At 31.3% G+C, this 19,018-nt stretch overlaps 1 long non-coding RNA gene and 5 other non-coding genes across 6 annotated transcripts; all 6 read right to left on the reverse strand.

The window, feature by feature from the left end:
- Positions 1–8,871: 8,871 nt before the first annotated feature.
- On the reverse strand, positions 8,872–10,201 carry LOC124921712. Its single transcript, XR_007097710.1, has 2 exons — positions 9,611–10,201; positions 8,872–9,522 (listed from the first exon to the last, which is right to left on the reverse strand). It is a non-coding gene; the product is annotated as an uncharacterized LOC124921712 (long non-coding RNA).
- LOC124922830 lies at positions 9,131–9,257 on the reverse strand. Its single transcript, XR_007097883.1, has one exon. It is a non-coding gene; the product is annotated as a small nucleolar RNA SNORD14 (small nucleolar RNA).
- LOC124923165 lies at positions 9,284–9,385 on the reverse strand. The gene has a single exon (XR_007098175.1). It is a non-coding gene; the product is annotated as a small nucleolar RNA snoR99 (small nucleolar RNA).
- Positions 9,447–9,570, reverse strand: LOC124922832. Its single transcript, XR_007097885.1, has one exon. It is a non-coding gene; the product is annotated as a small nucleolar RNA SNORD14 (small nucleolar RNA).
- Positions 9,647–9,770, reverse strand: LOC124922844. The gene has a single exon (XR_007097896.1). It is a non-coding gene; the product is annotated as a small nucleolar RNA SNORD14 (small nucleolar RNA).
- On the reverse strand, positions 9,887–10,009 carry LOC124922854. Its single transcript, XR_007097906.1, has one exon. It is a non-coding gene; the product is annotated as a small nucleolar RNA SNORD14 (small nucleolar RNA).
- Positions 10,202–19,018: the final 8,817 nt, after the last annotated feature.

The following is a 19,018-nucleotide window of genomic DNA, read 5'->3' on the forward strand; positions in this document are numbered from 1 at the left end:
CCTTAATTCTACAGGAATGGAATAACTAAACACCTTTATGGTTATTCTGCAACTGAAGCTCTAGGTGAAAAGTTTATTGAGCTCCTGATCGATGACCTAGATCTTGTTGTAGCCAACAATATCGTGCAACACGTGATGACGGGTGAGAACTGGACTGCCAGTTTACTGTTAAGCACAAAAACAAAGATATTCATAGTTGTCACAACCAACACACCTTTCTACGATGACGCCCACACTTTAATAGGTATTATATGTGCATTGAATGATTCATGATCATATCAAGTAACGAGGCCTTCATTCTGATGTACTGAGAATTTAGACACAAGCACAGAGCTTTAGCCGTTCCTGGCTCCCTCAGCAGCCACTCCAAGTTTGATTTGGTTAGTGCCTACAACTGCAATCTCTCTTCATTTGATTTGTATTGATCGTAGTTTATAGTGATGATGGATTGTATATATATATTAACATAGTCATGCATCAAATGTAAACAACAAGGTGAAGTAAAAAAATAAAGTTAGGAGATGACATCATGGTTCATGAAGGAGCGAGTGGAGATATATAATCATCATTCTGATCATGGTTTCTCAGATCTAGCTTTTTCTGAGCATAGAGAAGATGCAAATTCCAGTGGAACAAGTACTCTAAGAGGGGATCCAATAGCATCTTCTACATTTAACTTGATTTTTGAAGAATATTTTGGTGATGAAACTGTAGGGAAAATATGGGATTCAAAAGATCATTACATCAAGAGCCGAAGCTTGGATAGGTAAGAAAAGACTATCTTGACCGTGTAAAGGGAATGATCAGCAGAAAGGTTCATTAGAGAATAAAACCGCACATTTTAGATGGCCATGGTTAAATAAGGACCAAGAGAACGACCAAACAACATGTCATTATCTTCATAGTTCTTTTTCTAAAGGAAAACAAGAAAAATTGATCAGGGTAATCGACCTACTAACAATGATGGGTCAGAGTCTTGGTTCTCGTCCTTTAATGTTAACAGCAATGTAGTGCAAGTAGTTGTAGTTGTGGAAGTATCGGCAATAGTGCTGTTAATAAACTTGACATGGAAGATTGCTTTGATTATGAGATTCCATGGGAAGACTTGACAATTGAAGAATCGGTTGGCCAAGGTAATCATCTTTTTCTTTTAATTGCTTTGTTAGTTGTTACCTTTTTTTACCTTAGATCCTTTCTTCGTATATACCTACATACATGCGAAATATGGATCTTCATTTATTAAATATTTTAAAAATAAATAAATAAATTATTCTTATCTTTCTTGGGTTGTTGTATGTTTCATGTAAAGACTAATCCAACTGCTGGTAGGAAGTAAGTCCAAATTTGAGGGAACAATTATCTTTTAGATCAGTTTGTATAATTCAAGTGTCAAATGTCTTATCTAAGAGACCAAAGGTCACGGGTCAATTCCCAGTGAGAACATCCTAAAAGCCAAAACTTGTGAATCAATGATCAGAGGTTTCAATATATTGATTTTAGTTGCAAATGATAGTACTAATATAGCATATTAGTAAGCAGTGATAACTATTCAATAGGTTATTCTTATTGTTACTAACATGCAAATAAACACTATTGCAGGTTCTTGTGACACTGTCTACCATGCTTTGTGGAATAGATCGGTATATTTGTCTTTATACATGTTTAATTGTTCTCTCTCTTTTTGTCAATGTTAAAAGTAACGAGTCATTTAATTTCCACAAATTCTCCCTTATAGAAACTGATTCAGCATTCTCTCGGGCAGGATGTAGCTGTCAAAGTATTTTTCAAACAGGAATATTTAGATGATATCGTACACTCCTTCAGACAAGAGGTTTGTGATAAACAGTCACAAACAATGGCATTCTTTTTTCTTTTAATGTTACCAGATGCGAGGGTTTTCTGTTGATGAAGTATTTCTAATTGTGTTTATTTTCAATGGTCATCTTACAAAAATAAAGTATTCCGAGGAGTGGTTCCGATATGATATGATATTATTATTAGGAATTTGGGGATCATTGGGAAGGGAGGCTGCGACAAAATGAGTAAGAAGAGTGGTTCCGATATGATATGATATTGTTATTAGGAATTTGGGGATCATTGGGCAGGGAGGCTGCTACAAAATGAGTAATGGTTTATGCAAAATATTATGAATTGTGATTTGTTTTATTTGAAAGAATTAATTAGCTAAAAGAGTTGGGAAAAATGAATTTCAGTGATTTGATCAATTACTCATCGAGGATTCGTGGTAGTGTAATAATGACTAGATTGTTTAACTTGTGACTGATTTGTTTGATTTAAAGGATGTTGTGAGATAGGATTCTAACTTAACCTTTTAGTCCCTAATTTAATTTCATGCTTCAAAGTCTCTATTCTCCTACTAAATAGAAAACACTTTTGTATTGAAAATTTGAAAATTTTGTCTTAAAACATATTAAACCTTTATTAATATAATAAAAAACAACAATATAGTTGTAATAAACATTATCATTTTATATGAACGTTTACTAATTTGATTGATAGATTGTTTATAGTGTTTTTTAATATTTGTTCTTTGTAATTTTTATTCTTCATCGAATTACTTTCCTCTTTTGTTATATTATTATTGACCTTATTATTTTGATTTTTTATTTCTTTAAATGAATAACCCTAAATTCCTAATAAATTTTGTGGTAATAGCTAAGATAATATAATCTTAATAATTTAAGTGTTTTTGTAAGATTTTAATTTTATTTTGGTTGAATAACAATTAAATATTGGCAATGAATTAAAAAATATGTATAAAAAAATTATATTTGAATAATATTTTTATAAATAACCTAATGAGTAATTTATTAGTTTTTTTTTTTAAATTGAACTGAATAGTATGAAATTGTAATATTATGGTTTGATTTTGTAAGTTATTTAAATGGATTAATAATTTTTAATTATTATGTGTTCTATAATAAATTAATATATGTTTGTTTTATTTTTCTTTTGTTTTTCATTATCATCTTCATTAGTTAGGTAAAATGCTTACTTACTTATATTAATGATTATATTTTAAATTCTGTATGTTTATAATTATTTGGATTAACTTTGTTAGTAGAAGAAATTCTTATGAGTTTTTATTAAAATTATATTTTATTCTATCTTAAATTATAAAATTTTATTTATTTACTTTATTAAGAATTGGTTATCACTGCTAAATTTTATTTTATTTCTTGATTTTATTTTTGTTTATATTAGTTGCGTAATATTGCGATGTTTATTTTTATATCGTGCAACGCATGAAAATTCAGCTAGTATGTTATATAATAAATAACTTTATATTTGTTTATAATTTATTCATTCGTAATAAATATTTTTAATTTTTATTTCACATTTTTAATTCTTGATTCCTTTTATTAAAAAAATATATAAATTTTATTCTTACTTATTTTCAATGTTTATAAAAATAAAAAATATTATATTATGTAATTAAAAATAAAAATATATTAAAAGTTTATTTTTATAATATATTAAGATTGTCGACAATAAAATTATATAAGAAGTAAAATATTTTTAATTAATATGTGATAATAAAGAAAATATGATTAAAAAATATTAAGTAATGCACAATTACAAATAACTAAAAAGTACGAATTTATAACTAATTATAAAATTACTTATATTTTTAACTGTTTTTGTTAATAAATTGATGATAGGTTTTGAAATAGATAGATAATACAGGGTTTAATTATATATATATATATATATATATATAATATTTTAAGTAATTTTTTATTATCTAATTTAATCATATTTTTCATATAAAAGTAAGCAAAATTAATTTTAATTTTTTTTATTTTACATTTTTAATAATCTTAAAGAAGTGAGTGTGATAATTATAATATTAGTATTAAAATATTAGTTGTAAAAAAGTTTACTCAACTAAAATATAAAGTACAAGTTGGTGAAGAAATCAGTCTATCACAGTTTTCAGAAGTTAGAATTCGAACTTTCACACCTATCAAATCACACCTATCAAGGCGGTTCTAAATTCATCCCAACCCTATCCTATTAGATGGAACGACAACGAATACCTTAGCAACTCGGGGGTGATGGGCATACTATAATAATAATAATAATAATAATAATAATAATAATAATAATAATAATAATAATAATAATAATAATAATAATGTTTGCACCTCAAAACAAACAAGGTCCAAGTTGTTGTTCACAAGGCAAAGATTGTAAGACAAGTGGTAGACATGTCAGCACGTGACAAGCTCGTGAAGGAGGCATTGTTCCTGACTGCTTCGGAGTAAACACCAACCTAGGTTTCTTCTGTTCATTAAGAAAAAAAATTATTAAATTTTAAGGTATCAAATCTTTGTTTGGATTGATTTATAAAAAGTATTTAGGTTTCCCAAATCTATGGGAATTCAATGAATAAACGATCGAAAGTTTACAATGTCCACATTCAGATCAAAGATATTGTTACACACCCGAGAGATTTTTTTCAACACTTCATTATTTATTTATATATTCATTCATTTTATATATGATTCATGTTCTTCATTAATTATTTAATATTATTTATATACAGCATACTTTTCAAACCTCCAAATTGCTAATATAATGGCCAAGTCATTGAACAATCACATGTCTCGGTTTTACTAGATTAAACTAAATAGAGAAAAGTGAAAGAATGATGTAAAATAAGAGTCACTAGAAATAGAAGAAGTTGATGCAACATATAATTAATTAGGACAGGGTCACATGTAATCAAATTAAACAACTATTAGGTAAGTTAAGTTTTGTGTGAGAAAACTGAAAATTATGATCCTTAAATACTGAATTTTAAATATTTAATAACTTAAATATTAAAAGATAAAAAAATTAAATTATCAAATAAAACATATAAAATTTAAATATTCAATATTTCAACTGGTATTATAATATCCAAAATTATTATTTAAACAAATACATCTAAACTATTAATAAATTTAATATATTGAAGTATATAATTTAATATATTAAAAAAAAGAATTAAAATAAATATTATTTTTTATTAACTAGTATATTAAATTATAATTGATTAACATAATATATATATATATATATATATATATATAAATAAAAGAGATAATAAAAAATATACATATTTATCTCAAAGAAAAAATTTGTTTACTTGAAAAATTAGACTTTATATTTATATATATCAATAAAATAAATAAATAAAATAAATAAGAGGGATAAAATATATATATATATATTTCTCTTATTTTTTATTTTATAATTAGTTTAAATATAATTTTATTTTTATTTGATAATATATGAAAATAATATCGTAAAAAAAAAATTAAATTAATTATGATAAAGAAAAAATAAAAAAATTTTACTCATAATATGAAAAAAAAAATATTAATTTATATATATATTATTTTTTATTTAATAATTAGTTTAAATATAATCCTATTTTTATTTTCTGATATTTAAAATAATCTCGTAAAATAATTAAAATGAAAAAATAATGCTACTTTATAATATATAAAACTAATTTTATTAAATTTAAAAGGATATATTAATTTTTGTAGAGTAGGACTTTAAACTTTTTTCATTTTTTAAAATAAATTTCATATTTAAACTTATTATTTTTAATATATTTTAACTTAAGTCTATAATATTAAATTTCATAAGTCATATTATATATTCATATTTTTAAACGTAAATTTGCAAGAAACTCAAGAATACTCACCATACTTGTAAAATAAATGTGACCATAGTACCAATTAGTAAATTTGAATAATTTTGATTACTTGAAAGTTGAAATAAGGTGGGTTCCTCTCTTATATTAAACATAATTAAAGAAAAAAAATATTTATAGAAGGTTTTCGTTTTTGGGTAAAATAATGAATTCATTTTCTAAAATAAAATAGTACAACCATTCTAGGAAGAATCTTAACATAAAATTTATAAATTATTAGACAAAACTCTTTTCCATTTTAATTAATTAAAAAAAAAATTAAAAAGAAAAATATATTATAAAGGTAAAGGAAACTAATTAAAATATTTTTAAAAAGAAAAATATATTATAAATGTAAAAGAAACGTGGATTAAGAACAGTGATACATGAATTTGAGTTAAGATAGTTTAAGATAATTTGAGGTGAGTTTCAAAAAAAAATAACAAAAAAAAATAACAAAAAAAAATTATAAATAAAATGAGAATGAATAAATATAAATTTTGTCTTTTTTTAAAAATTAGATAAAAAGTAGTATATTAAATTAAAAAATATAAAAATAATTTAATTCATTGAAAAAATAAAAAAAAATCTCACCCTTTTTCATGTATTAATCATTAATAATAAATTTTGTGTGTATTTATTAGAAGTTTCATTAAATTCTACTGAAAAATAAATTATACACGAATCAATTTTAAAAGTTAGTACAATCATTAACTTTACTAAAGTCTTAAAATTTTAATATATTTGAAGACACTTCTTTATTCTTTCAATTGATTTTTGAAGGCATGAGATGATATTAAATATGATTAAAGTGGGCATTTAATAGTTTTGGATAGGGAAATTGGCTCAAATGGGTTTCATAAGCCTCGAAATTCCTCAAATTGTCAAAACTATAAAACATTGTTCAAATGGGTCTTCCGGACGAAAATACCCCTGATTTTCTTTCGCGTAATAGTTAGCCATCCGCGTAACCCTTCGCGTAATCAGTTCACTTTGCGTAATCATTGCTTCGCGTAACACGTCCTATAAAAAGATTTTTTTTCATTTTTTTTATCTTCTTTCTCTCTCTTTTGTGTAAAGCTCTCTTTTATTCTTCTTCCTTACCTTCATTCCATCAGGTATTCATCATTCCAGTTGGTCTTCCTCTCAATTACGGTTAACTTCCTCGCCACCGTCGTTGCTTGCATTTTATCCGTGCATTTACAGGTTAGTATAATATACGTTTAGGGTTTATAATATTAGTTCATAGCATTACGCGAACGTATTACTAGTTCTTGTTGATTCTTATAGGTTATTAGTTTGGTATAGTATTAGTTTAGGGTTTAGTTCACTAGTTCTTGTTGATTCAAAGTTGGTTCTGAATTTGTTCCTTTTCACATTTGTTTTTGTCGAATTTGAATTGGTATTTGTAAGATTGTCAAATTTGAATTGGTATTTTGTTCATTTTAAAATTGTCGAATTGGTTAAGATTGTCGAAATGGTATTTACAGTTAGTATATTGTTAAATAGTTTTGTATACAGTCTAGTTTTGTATACAGTCTAATTGTTTGTATTCAGTTTGTAAATATTAGTTAAATCAATTTACAGTTAGTATATTGTTAAATAGTTTTGTATGCAGTCTAATTGTTTGTCTGGTTGTTCTTTTTTAAAAGATGGATACAACAGTGAATAATTTTCCTAGTAGGGCTTCTTAGAAATCCACCCTAACAATTTTTTAAGATAGTTGAAAAATTTAAGAGTCTTGATCAGATAAATCTAATAAAGTAGGCTTTGAAAACGCAATTTGAATTTTTATTTAAAACCTCAAACTTGCAGTTCTCCGAACCATTTTTCACCAAATGATGCCAAGGAAAACAAGTTGTGACTTGAACTTGATGAACTTTAGGTTCAATTCAAATTCAAGTGACAGCTTGTTCAGCCATCTTAAAATAACAAATACCAATTCAAATTCGACAAAACCAAATGTGAAATAAAATAAATTCAGAAAAATGAACCAACTTTGAATCAACAAAAACCAATAAACTAAACCCTAAACTAATACTATACCAAACTAATAACCTATAAAAATCAACGAAAATTAGTAATATATTCTCGCATAATAAACTCTTACTAAACCCTACACGAATATTATACTAACTTGTAAATACACGAATAAAATACAAGCGACGGCGGTGACAAGGAAGTTAACCGAAATCGAGAGGAAAACCAACTAGAACAATGTTTTACTAATGATAGTTGATATAGGGCTTTTTTCGCTTGTTCGTCAAGCTTTCACTCTTCTAATCAAATTAAGGAGTCAAATGTTTCTTCTAATCAAATTAAGGCGTCAAATGTTTCACTTCTTGTAGGCCTGATTTTTTTTCTTAAAAATATAGCTTAATGGATCTCATACAGATGAAATGAATAGTTATATGAAGTTAGAAGAAGAAAAGAGCTTTAAGCGAAAGAAAGAGAAGATAAAAAAATGAAAAAAAATCTTTTTATAATAAGACTGTTACGCAAAGCAATGATTATGTGAAGGACTAAGTGATACGAGAAGGATAATCAAGAATATTTTCGTCCGGAAGACACATTTGGGCAATGTATGAATAGTTTGTTATGAAACCAATTTGAGCCAATTTCCCTTTTGGATACCTAGTTAATTTAGTAATTTGGACAATTATAAATGAATCAAGATATTTTCAACCAAATAGGATTGTAAGAAAAGAATAATAACCATATGTCAAAACAAATTACCCTTTGGATTAATTTACACAATAAAGAAAAATGAGAAAGAATGATAAAAGAAAACATCGTAACTACCTAAGTATTAAATATATTAATTTAATTCATAACAGCTAAAAGTCTCTCCTATCCATTCTTTGTGATGTAAAACCTATTTATTCCAATATAACAAAACTAACATGAAAACAAATATAATCAAACTAAACGCATAATTCTTATGTTACAAACATGGATTGAAATGATTGAAGCCAAATTGTCTTATTTAAATAGGAAGGAACAACAATAGCAATGAAACAAACATAAACAAAATCTCCCTTATACCAATCATCATATGAATCATATCATAATAGGCTTTTGATTCCTATCCAATTCAGACAAACCAATTAAACAATTTTCACAATGTAACAAAAATCAACATTGTATTCAGTAATCAAATGAATGTTATTCTCATGGCAAATCCCAAAAGGTAATGGCAGAAATCTGCTCCTCAAGGCAATAGGATATGAGATAGCTCTCCTGCTTGAAGAATAGGAAACTCAGTCTCCAGAGAGAAGGAATCTCAACCATTCATTAAATCAACAGGAGACTCAATATGTGATGGCAATGTGAGGAATATACGAACACTAAACAGAAGTCCGCTCCAAATCAACATGACCATCACAATAAAAACACAAAATTTAAAGAATAAAAATTGACTGTTTCAGACATCCAAGGAAGGAAGGATAATGCAGCATTAGCTCTCAAGCCCGGCTAAGGCGAAAACTCTTAGGCGGCCACTGCGAATGTATTGAGAAACAAGCCTTCAACTTTATCATCACCAACAGTCAAGAAAACTATTTTAAGAAAATGAAATGTTTCATCGTATAATGATCAGCAAAACATTGAACAAGATTTGCTAACAAAGTGAAAATGATATTTGTATGTAAGGGGCATCATTCATTCCTAAAGCAACGATATTTATGCTTAGGAAAATGTTTACAGTCCCAAAGAAAATTCAAAATAAACATGAAATTGACTCAGACATCCAAGGAAGGATAAAACAGCATTAGCTCTCAAGCCCGGCTAAGGCGAATGCTCTTAGGCGGCCACTGCGAATGTTTTGAGAAACAAGCCTTATAGGATTATCATCATTGTAATCAATTACAAATTCAACAATAAACTAGAAAGAACTTACACCTGTGTAGATCTGATAAGAATGATAGCATCTGAAAGGGTCTCAGACATCCAAGGAAGATAAAAGCAACATCAGCTCTCAAGCCTGGCGAAGGCGAAAGCTATATCAGGCGGCCACTGCGAATGTTTTGAGAAACAAGCCTTTGGATTGTCATCACTGACATCAAATGAAATTTCAACTCAAAATAATCGATTAAACAAACAAGAAAAAACTAGATCTATAATGAAAGAGTAATAACTTAAATCAGAGTAGATCTGTTGAGAATACAGAAGCTAGAAGATCTCGGACATCCAAGGAAGTTAGCAGCACGAGCTCTCAAGCCTGGCGAAGGCGAAAGCTCACTCAGGCGGCCACTGCGAATGTCTTGAGAAACAAGCCTTATGAATTTATCGTCATAGACCATAGCAGCTTCATTGGATACAAAACATAAACGAGATTAATAAACAAAGATTTATGGAAGATCAACAGATATCATCACCGAAGATCAAAATATAACAGAAGAATGAGAAGAAAGGATGATATATTGAGAGTGGAGCAAAGAACACGTATTTATATAGAGAGAAGCGTAAAAAATATTTTCTAGGGTTTTCAAGACGGCGCGGGGCGGACATAGGGTTTCAGGGAGAACAGCTTTTTAATATGTGTTTATTTTTTTAATTAAACTCTTTTTTTATACTTCACTAACAAAAATAACAATTAATCTTTTTGATTTTTAAAATAAATAAAATATTTTTATTATAAATTATGGATTTTATTTGGTAAAAATACTTTAAAAAAATTATTAATATATAATAATAAAATGTATTTTTTTAAAATAAAAATTTGAACAATATAATAAATAAGAGAATAAAAAATCATATTTAAATCGATCATTTAATCTTATTAAAATATAAATAAAATAAAAATAAAAATAAGAATAAACTTCATTATAGTTTATATAAAAATATAAAAATAAGAACTTTGTAATAACTTTTTTATATAAAAATATATAATTTAAATAAAATAATTTATAAATAATATATAAGAAGATATTAAATAGTATTAAAAGTTAAAAATAAAAATCAATCATTAACCCATATTTTACTCAATCAAATTAACCTTATTTTAAATTCAAGCTGCACACAAACCATTCATATATTTGAGAGATTTCTAAAAAATCATATCATATTCTCCCTAGGCTCACATTTTTTTTAGAAGGATTAGAGTGTTTCTTCCAAAATTATTATTATTTTTAATTAGAAAAACTAGAATGACACGTCTTCTACTCTGGTTCATTTGTTCCAAAAGTTCTGAATGATAGGAGTTTATGTTTAATTAAAGTTTATCAGAATTCTCATATATATATATATATATATATATATATATAATATTATTTTGGTATATTGTATGCAGTATTTTAGTATATGATTGGAAAGAATTACCTACATCCTCGTATGCTTCCGTTGTCGATAGTGCCATAATAGACTGAATTGTTGATATTCAACATATATGTCTCCTCAGAGTAAATAGTGCCATAATAGACTGAATTGTTGATTTTCAACATATATATGTCTCCATAGAGTAGACACAAACTCAGTTGTAGACATTTTGTCATCCATATCACCAACCTAGTATGAATTTACATATTCAACAACTATAGAATCAACTAGTTGACCACTAAAAACAATACCAAAACTTGGTTACTTGGGAAGCTTGAAATAAATAAAGGAGGTAGAGATTTTAGGTGCCCTTCATATACCAAAAGATCCATTTGATTGCTTAATGTTGCTTACATAGTTTTGCCATAAACTTACTAACTTGACTCACAACTTGAGCCAAATTCGATCGTGTACAAACCATTGCATACATCAAACAACCAGCTGCACTTGCATATGGAACATTTGTCATGTCTTCAATATCCTTGTCCGTTTTTGGACATTGTTCAGAAGAAAGCTTAAAATAATTCGCCAAAAGAGTGGACACTGGCTTCTAATTGCTCATTCCAAATCCGTCTGGTACTTTCTCAACATAGTCATGTTGTGATAACCATAATTTTTTTTAAGCTTCTATTTCTGTGAATTTCCATTCTAAGAGTTTTATTTGTAGCACCTTTTTCCTTCATCTGGCTGGACTGTCGATTCAAATCAAACTCATGTCCCAACAAAGTTTTCAAACCAACAATAGCAGGAAAGGACCCAGGATTTACGGTTAGGGTGGACTTGAAAATAAAAATTAAGTTAATTTTTTTTTTTATGGGATTGAATAATATAATGAGAAAATTATAGATTTAACAAAGGTGTGAACATGAATTTAGTCATTTTTTAGACTTATAAAAGAAAATAATAAAAGAAATAAAAAAAAATGAATGAAGCCATGTCTTTTTTCTATTATAAAAAAATATTATTTTTTATTATAGTCTAAATCTAGGCCGAGAGAATCATTCTTATATATAAGGGAATATTAAAAATTATATATTATGAAATCGAAATAAATTTAATAAAACAAAATTTTAATTAAGTTTCTATATAATTAAATATAATAAAATATTTCAAATTCAATTTGTAACATGTAAATAATAATATGACTACGGATTTATAGAAAAATATAAAATAATATTTGAGAAAAAATTTAAAAGATAATAATATGTAACTGAAAAAAATCATAAGATATAATTTAGAAAAAAGTAAAAAGATGTATTATGTAAATGATAATATTATTATTATTTTTAATAGATTAGAATATATTATTTTAATATTAATTATTTAAATAAAATAATTATTTATTATAATATATGATTTGAATATAAAGAAAATAAATAAATTTAAAAGATAAAAAGTTATGTAAAAATATTAAAAAATATATTAGACAAGTTCTAAAATATAATTAAAATCAAAATAATCATTTAAATAAAATAAATATATCTAACCTCTTCTTTTTCGCTCTTTCAAACCATGCTTAATAAACCACAAATGGCATCTTCAACAACAATATGCACATCCCTCTAAAATTATATATATAAAAAAATTATGAATGAGTGGGCTTAAAAACCACAAATTGCATCTTCAACAACAATATGCACATCCCTCTAAAATTATATATATAAAAAAATTATGAATGAGCAAGGGTGGGCTTAAGCCCACCTTAGTCCCTTGCTAGGTCCGTTCCTGAACAATAACATGCCTATGTTGTGCAACAATCAACATATCATTCACATAAAGTAACAGAAAAATAAAAGTCCCGTCATAAGGATTTTAATATAAACATAATAATCATACCCGCATCGCCTGTAACCAAATTTAATCATGTATGAGTCAAACCATTTGTATCACTGTTTTGGAGACTGTTTTAACTAAGGATGGGTCGATATGATATACCTTAATTTTTTATCCATACTTTATACCTTACCGAAAATTTCGGTATAGAAAAATCCATACTTTACCTTACCTTAATTTCGGTATGGTATCCGTATTATATCTTTCATACCTAAAAAATTGTTAGATAAAATTAGACCGGTTCAAATAAACCTAACTTAAATAAACCTTCTATGCAGGAACAAGGAACCGGACCGGACAAACAAAAGAACCGGCTAAGAAAACTAGCCTGTCAAGCTAGTAAACCGACCAAGAATACTTGGAACATGACCGCACAAAGAAAGGATCGGCCAAAGCTTAAAACCGGAAACATCAGACAGCCGACCGGCCACAAGGCAAAGGAATAACCGGAAGAAGTCCGGTTACATCACTCGTACCGGAAGTCATCCGGTTAAGTCAAATGACCGACCAGTACAAGAAGACAATTCGAGTATCTGTTGAGAATGATACCAAAGGAACAGACTGAACACTTCCATATCCATACAAGTCTGAGGAAAGTCTGCAGACTGCAGAAGACAGTCCTACAGGATCTTTCCACTTCGGGATAAGTCAGAAAGAAGATCTTCCAAGTATAGACAACTGTCTAAAAGACAGTGCCTACACTGAGTAAAAGACAAACCTAGCAGGTTTGTCTTACACACCGGAAGAACAGACTGCCAGGTCTGAGGTTGACCGTCAGGTCTGAAAAGGTGACCGCAGGCTCTGAATCACTAAATCACTGAACCTCTGCATCCCTGCTCAGCCAATCAAATTCAAGGTAGTGAAATATGACCGTTGGCATATTTCACCTATAAAATGGGCAGTTGAAGAAGAGTAAATGTGGGACAAGAAATATACAGTGAGACAAGTGAGAAATTCTAAGAGCATTTATTCTACAAGTGATAAGACTGTGTTGTTCTAGAAAGCCTAAGTGCAAAAGTTAAAGTGTGTGACTTACAATTTCGGCGTAAATTGTAAGAGTGTCATCGAGCAGGAAATAAGTCTCGATCGGATTGTACTTGTATTCCTTAGTGAATATCCTTCTCGCGGCTTCGAGAGGAAGGGGTGACGTAGGAGTTTTATCTCCGAACATCCATAAAATCTGCTTTGTCATTTACTCTCTGCCGGTTCCATTATCTAACCGACCCGCATCGCTATAACCGACTTAACTCTACTCAAGCCGACTCACCAGGTTACCGAAACTGACCCATCAATTCTCAAATCTTCATCATCCGAAACCGGCTCTGTCTATTATACAACGTGTGCCGCTTCAACCTGAAAGCAAACCTCTTCCGCGCTTGAACCTAGTTCAAGGGTTTGTGACAGGTTGTGTAGTATTGAAACCGCGGTGCTAATCTCTAACCGGATTAACCACCACCCTTCGAGTGAGAATCGCTAACCGGTCCAACCCCCGGTCCTCCAGCGGCTACCTAGATCCTAACAATTGGTATCAGAGCAGTTAGTTTCAATACTCAAGCAAGCATGTTTCAGGATAGGCCTCCAATGCTAGAAGGTGATGACTTTGCCAACTGGAAGGCACGCATGCACCTGCACTAAATCACCTTGAATGATGAAATGGAGTCCATTTGACCGAATGACCGATATTCATTGATAAGGACAGAAATGAATGGACGGCTGAAGATAGGAGAAGAAACAACCTGGATAATCATGCTAGAAACCGGATCTCCAACAGTGTGGACAGAAACACATACTGCAAGATCAGAGACTGCAAAACCGCGAAGGATACATGAAACACGGTTATCCAGATCTTTGAGGGAAATGAAAGAACAAAGGAGAACAAGATAATGGTGGCTACACAGAAGTTTGAAAGCATCAAAATGAAACCAGGAGAAACTATGTAGGAATACAGTGACCGGTTCACTGGTGTGTTAAACGAGTTAGCAACTCTGGGCAAGAGGTATGACAACAAAGAGGTCATTATGAAAGCTTTGAGATCTCTTCCAAGTACTTGGGACATAAAAACAATGGTAATGAGGGAATCAAAGAGCCTACGTAAGATGAAACTACACGATGTATTCGAAGATCTTAAGGCATATGAGTTCGAAATGAGATCTAGGACTGAAGAAGAAGTCTCAGCCTCAACATCAACCAGAGCACTAATTACATCTACAGAACCGGTTGCACTTGCACCTGCACCTGTACCGGCCCCGGCACCTGTACTGATCAGAACCGCCGAACAGTTCACCGAGGATGCCATGGCTATGCTCGCACAGAAGTTTGGGAGGTTCATGAAAAGAAGCCAACCGACAAACAACTACTATGGTGATAAATCCAATGTAAGGTGTTATAACTGTAACTGTTTGGGACATTTTAAGTGGGAATGCAGGAAGCTGAGGAGGGATACCCAGAAACCGGACTATCAAAATAACCAGAACAACTATCAACAAACCGGTGAAGGAAGTGAGGTACCGAAAGCACTGATAGCCGACGATGGAGGAAGTCTATGGGCTCACAGTGATAGTGATGATGAACTCACGTGCCTCATGGCAAATGAGGAACATGTATTTGACTCTCCTTGTGAAGAATTTACTAAAGATGAATTATACAATGCATTGAATGACATGGTAGAAGAATATAGGAACCTACTAGCCATGCTACCTAAACACCTCAACATTAGAACCGATCCCATAGTACCCATTCCGACAGAACCAGAGGTACCCATTATAACCAAACTGGAGGTCGTATAACCTGATGATACCCATACCTTAGAAACCGAGTTAGATCCTAAAACCGAACAATCTAGTGAACCGGCTAGAGAATTAACCGAGGAAGAAAATGCCCGACTTCAATATAAGATGGCTGCATATAAGAGATCTAGTGATATAGTAAAGAAAATGTGTAGTCATTACAGACATCCCCGTTGCATGTTCGGCCTAGGATACACAGAGGATAGCTCCAAAGACCGAAAACCCGTAGAGAAAGTAAGGTCTACAAGAGGTAACCTCCCCCTTATAAAATTCCTTAAAAGCTCCTGGACCGCTGAAGAAGAGTTGACCGCATACTACATGGAAGAAAAGCTAAAATACGACTATGTTGGTCCAACCGACTCTGAGAAATGGCTTGACCCTGTGAAAAGAAAAGCCGAAATCCTCAAATATATGAAAACCTATCCTGAACCGCATAAGCCAAACCAAAGATCACCAAACCGAAGATCACCACCATTTAAGACCTATGTAGAAAACCGAGATACACAAGACCGAGTGCCAAAAGGACAGTTAAAACCCTAGCAAAGAAGACCGTCCAGTTTATCAAGGTTTGGATACCTAAGGGACTAATCGCATGTGGACCCAAGTAAATGTGGGTACCAAACAGTTGTAAATATGTATACTTTGCAGGATCCAAAGAAACGTCTAGGAAACTCTGAATGGTTCTTGGATAGCGGCTGCTCCAGGCACATGACCGGAAACAGCAATTTGTTAACCGATATCAGAACAGTAATCGGTGCTCTAATCACCTTCGGTGACAACTCAAAAGGTAGAACTGTGGGAAAGGGTAAGATTGTCCATGGTAATCTAACTATTGATAATGTACTTTTAGTTGAAAACCTACGTTTTAACCTGCTCAGCATTAGTCAGATTTGTGATGCTGGATATACTGTAGAATTTCTTAAACATGCATGCTTAGTTAAGAACTCTCAAGGTATTGTACTACTAAGCGGAAATAGGATAGGTAATATCTACAAGGTAGACTGGAAAACGAAAGTAGAATACCCTATATGCATGATAGCTAAGACTGATCAAACCTGGTTGTGGCATAAGAGACTAAACCATCTAAACATGAAAACCTTAAACTACATTCGCGGTAAAAAGCTAGTTGAAGGCATCCCTGATATAGTATTTAATCAGGATAAGGTTTGCTCAGCATGTCAAATGGGTAAACAAACCAGGTCAACCTTTAAGAGTAAAGGAAATATCCAATCTAACCGATGCTTAGATCTTCTTCACATGGATTTATTTGGACCGATTCAGGTTGTTAGCCTAGGAGGTATGCTCTACACCATGGTAGTTATTGATGATTATTCTAGATTTACATGGGTAATATTTCTACCATCTAAACGTGAAACCGTATCAAACCTGATTACACTTCTTAAGCGCCTGCAAAATGAAAAATCAACTCGCATTAATAGCATTCGAAGTGATCGAGGTACCGAATTTACCAATAGTACATTAACCGCATATCTTGATGAATCCGACATTAGACACGAGTTGTCTAGTGCTAGGACTCCTCAACAAAATGGCCTGGCCGAGAGAAGAAACCGGACTCTCAAGGAAGCCACACGGTCCATGATAGCCGATTCGGGCATTGCTTAGAAATTCTGGGCTGAGGCTATCAACACTGCATGTTATACACAAAATCAGTCTTTAATTAACAAGTTTCACAACAAAACACCGTATGAGGTTTATTTTAACAAGGTTCCCAAACTTAAGTACCTCAAAATTTTCGGTTGCAAGTGTTATATACATATAAATGGTAAAACCCAACTCACTGCTTTTGATGCAAAAACCGATACCGGGATCATGCTAGGCTATTCAGCAGTAAGTAAGGCATATAGAGTGTATAATAATAGAACCTCAACCATGGAGGAAACAATTCACGTTGTTTTTGATGAATCGGTTGAAAGTAATACTGCTTCATGCTTTGATCTACACAACAGATTGGAAAACAACAATATCCATTCTGATAGTGAAGATGAGACTCCAGTCTTCAAGCGGTTTGTCCATGATCAAATGGGTAATATTGAAACCCAGTCGGATCAAGCTGTTCCACAACAGGAAGCTGACACTTCGGTCCAATCCGAGGAAGTCGGTCGGTCTGACAATCCTGCTCAGCCTACCGACATGTCTAGCCTTGATCAAGTGAACGGTAATTTGGTAGACATCCCTGAACTGAATCTCAGAAGAAACAACAAACATCCTCCTGAGCAAATTATAGGTGACCCTTCAGAACCTGTTCGAACTAGGGGTCAACTTCTGGAAGAATACTTTAATTCCGCTTTTATATCCCATATTGAACCGAAAAGAATAGATGAAGCATTGTCAGATCCGGATTGGATCTTGGGAATGCAAGAAGAGCTAAATCAGTTCGAGAGTAGTAAAGTCTAGTACCTAGTCCCTAGACCGAAGGATCAATCGGTCATAGGAACAAGATGGGTATTTAGAAACAAACTCAATGAGGACGGTTTGGTCACGAGGAACAAAGCCAGATTAGTGGCACAAGGCTACAAACAGGAAGAAGACATTGATTTTGAAGAATCATTTGCTCCTGTAGCTAGGATTGAAGCCATTAGAATTTTTCTTGCCTTTGCTGCTTTCAAAAACTTTAAGGTTTTTCAAATGGATGTTAAAAGTGCATTCTTGAACGGTGACCTACGTGAAGAGGTGTATGTTGAACAACCACCCGGCTTCAAGAGCGCTGCATTTCCAAACCACGTATACCGGTTAAATAAAGCTTTATACGGTCTAAAGCAAGCACCTAAAGCCTGGTATGATACACTAACCGCATTTTTATTACAACATGATTTCACCATAGGTTCGGTGGACAAAACATTGTTTAAATTTGAAAAGAAGAAACATATCCTACTTGTTCAAATCTATGTAGATGATATCATTTTCGGTTCCACCGATCCTAAGCTATGTGATAAATTCTCAAAAATGATGACTGACAAGTTTGAGATGAGTATGATGGGAGAATTGAGTTTCTTCCTAGGTCTTCAGGTTAAGCAACTCAAAGAAGGAACATTCATTAGCCAACCTAAGTACACCAAGGAGCTTCTGAAGAAGTTTGGAATGGACACATGTTCCTCTGCGACTACTCCAATGAGCTCATCAATTAAATTGGACAGGGATGATGAGGGCCAATCGGTAGACCAGATCGCATACCGGGGCATGATCGTCTCTCTCCTATACTTGACAGCGAGTAGACCGGACATTCTGTTTACAGTCGGTGTGTGTGGGAGATTCCAAGCAAATCCAAGACAATCCCACTACACAGCCGCAAAGAGGATACTGAAGTATCTAAAGGGCACACCTGATGTCGGTCTGTGGTATCCAATGGACTCGT

The sequence above is a fragment of the Impatiens glandulifera genome, chromosome 1 (assembly GCF_907164915.1).
Source record: "Impatiens glandulifera chromosome 1, dImpGla2.1, whole genome shotgun sequence".
NCBI classification, from domain to species: Eukaryota; Viridiplantae; Streptophyta; class Magnoliopsida; order Ericales; family Balsaminaceae; genus Impatiens; species Impatiens glandulifera.